Source organism: Lycium ferocissimum, chromosome 8 (genome assembly GCF_029784015.1).
Source record: "Lycium ferocissimum isolate CSIRO_LF1 chromosome 8, AGI_CSIRO_Lferr_CH_V1, whole genome shotgun sequence".
NCBI lineage: Eukaryota > Viridiplantae > Streptophyta > Magnoliopsida > Solanales > Solanaceae > Lycium > Lycium ferocissimum.
This window is the reverse complement of record NC_081349.1, coordinates 14,397,276-14,404,550: the sequence shown is the minus strand read 5'-3', so window position 1 is coordinate 14,404,550 and position 7,275 is coordinate 14,397,276. Positions and strand designations below refer to the sequence as shown.

At 37.4% G+C, this 7,275-nt stretch overlaps 1 long non-coding RNA gene across 1 annotated transcript; it reads left to right on the top strand.

Annotated features, from left to right (window-relative positions):
• The first annotated feature begins 3,471 nt into the window (after positions 1 to 3,471).
• Positions 3,472 to 6,501, top strand: LOC132067317 (uncharacterized). The gene is made up of 2 exons (XR_009417125.1): positions 3,472 to 3,658; positions 5,764 to 6,501. It is a non-coding gene; the product is annotated as an uncharacterized LOC132067317 (long non-coding RNA).
• The last annotated feature ends 774 nt before the right edge of the window (positions 6,502 to 7,275 follow it).

Below are 7,275 nucleotides of genomic sequence, written 5' to 3'. Positions count from 1 at the left end.
AAGTTGAATATTCAAGTCGGACCATGAAATGTTGGGCTGTAGGTTTGTAATTTAAAATATGGACTATGAATACGTAATTTTGACCCATAAATTGTTTATAAGTGAAATTTCCCCCTCTTAAAAAGGCGTGTAAAGGGAGTGACGAGTAATATGGGATGGAGGGAGTACAAGATAAAGAAATTAGGTTTAAGTCAACTTCAAAAATTAACTCATTAAGTAAGACTTGCTCAAGATTCTATAAGAATACAACAGTAGATAGCCTCAACTAAAGTGGGATAACCAGACCTCCCCTCCTGCACGCTGAAGGGTAAGTCATTTGAAGCGTAGATAACATGTATACGGGTCCAACGTTGAGATTAATAATAGAAATTAATTAACCAAACAAATTATAATTAACCAAACAAATTAAATTCCAAAATAAGAAGTTATTTTAAGGAGGATTCAATCTCTCTTGACGTGGTCTTTTAGCACCCATTATGTCTGAGGTATAAGGAAAATGCACCAAAAAATTAATTAATTCATGGTTCTAATGGCTTTAAACCGTTGCTAGAGAAGCAATTACAGAGTGTGGGTGTCGATCGAAAATTGGTGGAGGCAAGAAGAGTGAGTAGTTCCAGTCTAAGGATGAAATTTAATAGTGAGTAGTTCCAGTCTAAGGATGAAATTTAATTTTACGGTTGTATATGGCTTGCATACTGTTGAAGATATGAACGGAGGGGCATTTATAACCAACAACAAGGTCCCTAATTGGCCATGGGGGACTGTAATGATATCCTACATGCGGAAGATCGTTACAAACATGCCCATTATTGATTGGAAAATTTACTTGTCATAGCTACCTCTAAGACCTATTTATGAATAGTAACTACCTTTTATTTTATTTATTGTTCATAGCTAAAATATTTTCTTAAATTATACATCACAACTAGTGTCCTGTATTTCACAAGTTTATCTTTTAAATTCGTTTTCTCTCACCTCTCAAATCTATTTCTCCTTCATCCTTCTCTTTCTCTCTCTTCGTTCCCTCTCCTCCCCCCAGATCTGTGAGATCTACTTCCCTTGCCTGGACCCTCCGAATGTCGCCCTCGATCTGTGAGATCTACTTCCGTTGATTGGCTTATGATTAGCGAACCGATCTACGACCGCCAAATTCACTTTTATTCTTTGACGAACCGAATGCCCCATCACAGCCTTTTCCTTCCATTAGTTTGCCGATTCCAAGCAAAGTAAAAAATCCTTTGAGACCCTCCAAGTTTCTCGATTTACAAATCTCAAGAAAAACTCACCGTTTTTTCACAAAAGCGATTAAAGAAGTCTTATTTTTTCTAAGTGGAACAATTCCAGATTCATCAGTATCCACAGCTCCACAAGTTATCAAATTCCTGAAAATACTTGAAGCCCCATTTTAATAGCTTCTACTCTTGTTCAATTCCGGGTTTTTTTGACATTTTTTTCGAACTCTGAGTACTATTTTTTTCTCCATTTTCTTTAACATGATTATCTGTTTTCTTCTTGATTTTCATTGAGCCAAAAGAAGCAGAGGAAAAAGAAGAATTTGATGAAAAAAGAAGAACTGTTCTCAAAGTTGCTAACTTTTTCTTCTTCTTGGATTTTTGGTGAATCTGTGTAGTGTGGAAGTTGGAGATTCTTCTTCAATCTCTGAAGGGATTTTCTTCGATGAATCCATTGAAGGATCTTGATCTTGTTTGGTTTGTTCCTTACTTTTCTGACACTGCCACTTCTTCTCCGCGGCGATGGTGGTTCGCCGGCCATGGGATTTCTCGTAAGGATAGCAGTGAAGGCAAAGAAAGTGCAGTGCATCAACACGCCCTCAAATTCCAACGCCCGTCCACCATTAAACTGCTCTTTTGATCGAATTGCTCTCTGTTTTTCGTTAATAATTGTTGAATCTCGTCTCTCACTGATAACGACGCTATTCTACCGCCCCTCCGGCATATATCCAACGCATACTCCACCTCCGATGAGAGTTGTGGAGCTTCATGCCCACCAAGTGTTTGATAAAATGTTTCAGTATATTTTAGTGTACTGTTTAAAGATATTTAAAAAAGATATTTGCTGTATTTTAATGTATTTCTAATTTATGAAACAGTTTCTGATATATTTCATTGTATATACGCATACTGCAATTTTATATTTCTTAAACAATCAACCATATTTCATTGTATTCCGGTGTATATTTTTCTGTATTTGGAAGTATTTCTAAAAGTTTGGAATGGAGTAATTTGGAGAGAGAAACGTGGGTTGTTATGGAACTTCAACCGTTATGTGTGATACATGGTTGATTTAATTTGACTTACCATTCAAAATGAAGAGAAATCTGTTCCATAAATACGACCTATTTTAATCGCCATATTTTGTATTTGGGGGGGGGGGGGGGGGGTGTATTTCAAAAATGCGAACTCTGCTAGATTTTGTATTTCCCTGTATTTCAAAAATGCAAAATACAACCAAATATAATAAAAACTAGCTACAATTTGTAAATATAGAAAAAGTAGCTATAAATTGTTAGAAGGTATTAAAAGGTAGCTGTTTATGTAAGTTTCACTTACTGATTATACTATTGGGCTAGAAGCTATGGTATTTGGACCAGTTGCTAAAATGAGGAAAGCCCAGCGTAAGTTGTGGGATCCTGGTTGAGAAAGGCTATTAAAATACTGGTGGGCCGAAAGGAACATGATGATTATAAATAGCAGTAGTGTGTACAGGGACGGATCCACATGTTGTCTAGGGTGTTCGGTAAAAATTGTATATATAGGTTAAATTTTTTATATTTATGTGTATATATATTAATTTTTGAACACTTTGAATAAATTATATTTAATTTTTTTTTTCTAAACACTCTGAAAGAAAATTCTCCATTTTCCGCCACTGAGTGTGTATATTTCTTTTCATTAGCTATTTTGTAATAGCAACTGGAACCTCCCTTTTCTTATTTTCAATTTTTGTTCCTTGTTTAAACTTGATGAATGTGGATTCATTACATTGGTGCTTTCATTGTTCGTAATGCACACCTCTCTATCCGTGTACCATAACCAATGATCAATTGAACACCTTCTCTGCATCTGTGATGTCTCTACTCTGCCAAGTCGAATAATTGAAGTCCTCTTCTTCTCAACTGACAAAGCATGTACAGAATGTTCAAATGCGATTGTTGAGGTGCTGTCAGACGACCATGCTATGGCTGAATTGTTGAAGGGTGAAAATAGGAGTGAGACCGATTCTGAATACAATGAGGACCAACTGTTCGATGAATGTCCTCAACTAGTCGAATCTGGACTTTTAGGTGACCTTCACTCCATCCAAACTACAAAATCCGACGAGGCCAAGTTCTTGAACTCACGTCCTGATTCACAACATCATGATCTTGTTGTTGGGGATACAATACCAAAATTGGTACCGAATTTTCTACCTAAAAGTGAAGGACAAAAACTTGACATGGTGTTTAGCCGAAGAGGGATATTTTTGCAGCTTGTCGTGGTCCTCATACAGCTAATGGTTCGCTTCCACACATTTTAGGTTTATTCAATTGCACTTGGTTTGATACTGGGCAGGTTTTCTAAGCTTGCTTTGATAGGGCAAAGTCGGGTGACTTCTCAATTCCCACTACACACAAGGTGTTTGTTGATATGTCGGGCAGGTATAAATATGCATATTCTTTTGATCTTGGACGGTCCGCTCAATCTACTAGCGACATCTTGATTATGGATGGGATCACACTGATGCATATGACTTCCTCTCATAACTTTATTTTTGCGCCTTCAATTTGTCTTGGCAACCATACAATAAAGATGCATCATCCCATTGTGATAATAGTTTCACTACACTTGAGTTAGAGCAACTAAAAATCACAGGAGAGGTGCCTGTTTTTTTGTGGTATAAATCAGATGTCGACATCGATCTAACAAGGGGTGTTTGGCGAAGTGCCTGGGCTTACAAGTCCCTATCTCGTTTCCCCTTGCTCTCATCCACATATTGTGTGACAAAGGATGAAAGTTTTCTATGCGCTTGCTACATATGCTCGTGCCATCTTTGTTATGGCACATTTTGAATTTACTGCACTGATTCCGTTCATTCTAGTTCTTGCAACAGGCGTACAACATCATGCTGCAGAAACTGATAAGGAGCCAGAACAAGATGAAATGCTTCTTTATTGTTGTATGTCAGACCCGTTTGTCCATAAACATAGAGATAAACTCCTTGCTACTACTATCAAGCTTAGTATTCCCAGTGATTACTTTTTGTGAGGGTGTGCACATAACTGGTAAAATCACATGGCTTCCTAATAATTGGCAAAACTTTACGAAACATCTTTATATCGGTTATTGGTACTTTTTATTCTTCAAATATGGCCCGATCGGTTATATCGGTTACATCTTTATATCTGTTATATTTGACGTAACTGCTATTGAGATTGTTTATCCATATAGAAGTCAAATTCGTGCTAAATTAAAAGCCACTCATCAGGATTTATCTCCAGGAAAGGACAAAATTAGTTGTGTTCGCAAATATATAGATACTGTGGGCTCTGTTGAAATTTTGGTTGCCATAGAGTATGTGACTAATATTGCTAGGTTCACTTTCTGGCTATCTAATTTATTTGTGTTGACAACAACTATAATTGATTTCCAAGGGCAGCAACAGTTTCTTTTTTATACTGAAGATCTGTATGGACAAGATGATGTAAGGGATAAGAATAAGCAATTTTCTACACTTAAGTATGCCCTAAATGATGTTGGTGAGAAGTTCATCAGTTGGGAGAACCCTGTTGGATTTATAGTTGCACTTGAGAGAACAACTTGGACATCCTTTTGCATCCCTGAATCTATATGGTGGCAGTCTCTCATTCTCTGTCTGCAGTTGGGTGATGCGATGACAATCTGTAATAGCATGATTTTTGCAACAAACAATGTCTACAATACATCGACTAGCTTGGTTGTTATTTGTGAAGAAGTGAGAAGCCGCAGCGATAATAGGGCTATGCACTCTTTCTTTGATGTTGCCAATGTCAAGCAGAAATTGCCAAATGACAAAGTTGTGTACCGTCTGAGAGGTCGTAATAAAGACATTTCAAGACAGGTCACTTTGTTAAATTCCTGCTTATTTGAAGCCCTGGACGGTACTACCAATATGGTCCTTACTGGTGGAGTAGATAATTATGTATCAGGGGAGTTTGTTTTCTTGCTACAAATTTCAAGTCATCTTGCAGATACTCCTGGAAATTTTAACACATTTTTGAAGCTGATTGGTGATCTCGGGGACTGCTCATTTGAAACCCATTTCAGATGCATATGTTTGTTGTGGCTTGGTAACGAAATGCTTTTTAGACCTGCAGGAGGATGTGGAAGAACATTTATATGCTTATTTTATTTTCTAGAGCTATTTTATTGGCTCAAGAATCCAGATATACAGTAGCTGGTGCACATCTTTCAATCCGATAATGCTTGAATTTAGTCCTTGTATTTCACACACGTGTCATGACGTTCCATTGGACTCCTCAAAAATGATCCGGACCGATATGTCTTCTTGGCTTGAAACTAGCGTTGGGCTTGAGGTGCGGTGTAGTGCACTGCATTCTCTTCAACAGAGTTCGGTTGTTCGTCAAATTAGTTTTCATCCATGATTTTAAATTTACTTCTTGTTGGGTCTCTCATTAAGCTTGAATATCTTCTTGAATTGGGTACTTCTACTGTTGGAATCGATGGGCTATTACTTCTTCTCCTCTCTTATCCATTTATCTTGCAGGAATTTGAAGCATCTTGCGGAATTATCGTGCTTCAGACTAGATTAATTGATTTGACAAATGTTGAACATCTACTTGCTTTGATTCTTGAAGAAACAATAATGCTTATAGTTTCTGAAGGTGCAGTCTTGCACTGTGACAAATAGGTTGCAAATGGTGCCTAGAGACATACTTCTGGTCATATATTTAATGTGCACAATGGGATACCAGAATTCATTCTCCTTTAGCAATGGACAAAACAAGAAATTGTCATGATATCAATGGACTTTGAGATATCATTTGCAACCCTATTGAAGAACCAAACAACCGCATTTGTTGGTTCCAAGATTTCCGACTCGAACCTTGTGGATAAGGTTTTTATCGAGGGCCGGGGGTAGTGTTACAAACACGCCCATTACTGATTATACTATTGGGCTAGAAGCTAAGGTATTTGGGCCAGTTGCTAAAATGAGGAAAACCCAGCGTATGTCGTGGGATCCAGGTTGAGAAAAGCTATTAAAATACTGGTGGGCCGAAAGGAACATGATGATTATAAATAGGAGTAGTGTGTAGTGGTCAGGGTATGATAGAACTTGGTATTTTTTTTCATTAGCTATTTTGTAATAGCAACTGGAACCTGAACCTCCCTTTTCTTATTTTCCATTTTTGTTCCTTGTTTACACTTGATGAATATGATTTCATTACAAAGATGGAGAATTTGGCAGCCTTGTACATGAAGTGGAAATTAGTGATTTTGGGGACTTTCTTTTTCGATAATGGTATGCCTTAAATGAGGATTGTGAAAAGATTTTACATGGACCAGTGGTAGCACCTTCAGTAGACTTGATAGAGCTTTAATCGTGTGGGCAGTGCTGTTCAACCATCTGGAAGTGAATTCTATGAATCATGGATTTTCTTATCACTCTCCAGTAGTAATCAACCGGTGGAGCAAAGAGCAAGTGGAGCCTAAATCATTCAGGTTTCTAAATTGCTTAGATGATCATGAAAAATTCCTGCCTATGGTTAAATATGTTTAGGAGAAACATGCAAGAGGATGTGCAATGGAGAGGATATGGCATAAATTGAAATATATTAAGGTGGAAATGAAGAAGCTGAACATAACTGAATTTAGTGGAGTGATTAAGAGGGTTCAGAATTTAGGGCAATAATAATTGATCTTTAGTCACACATGAGGAGTACCTCCACTCCAGTCACTTTGTTTGCACAAGATAGGGATCTGTTAGGCCAACTTGAGAAATGAAGCATGGTGGAAGAGAATATTTCTTGACAAAAATCAAGATTTCAACGACTAAAATTAGGGAACTCAAACAATGCATATTTTCATGCCTCTAACAAGAATAGACATGCACATAATAAACTCTCTGAGCTATTCAACTCATAAAGTGAAATGTTGCATGGTAATACTGATATTGAGGAGGAAGTGTTGGGATTCTGCAAGTAACTGCTAGGCGCTGCTGCTAGTACACTGCCTACAATACATCCTGGGATCACGCCTAAGGGGAAGGTGTTGAATA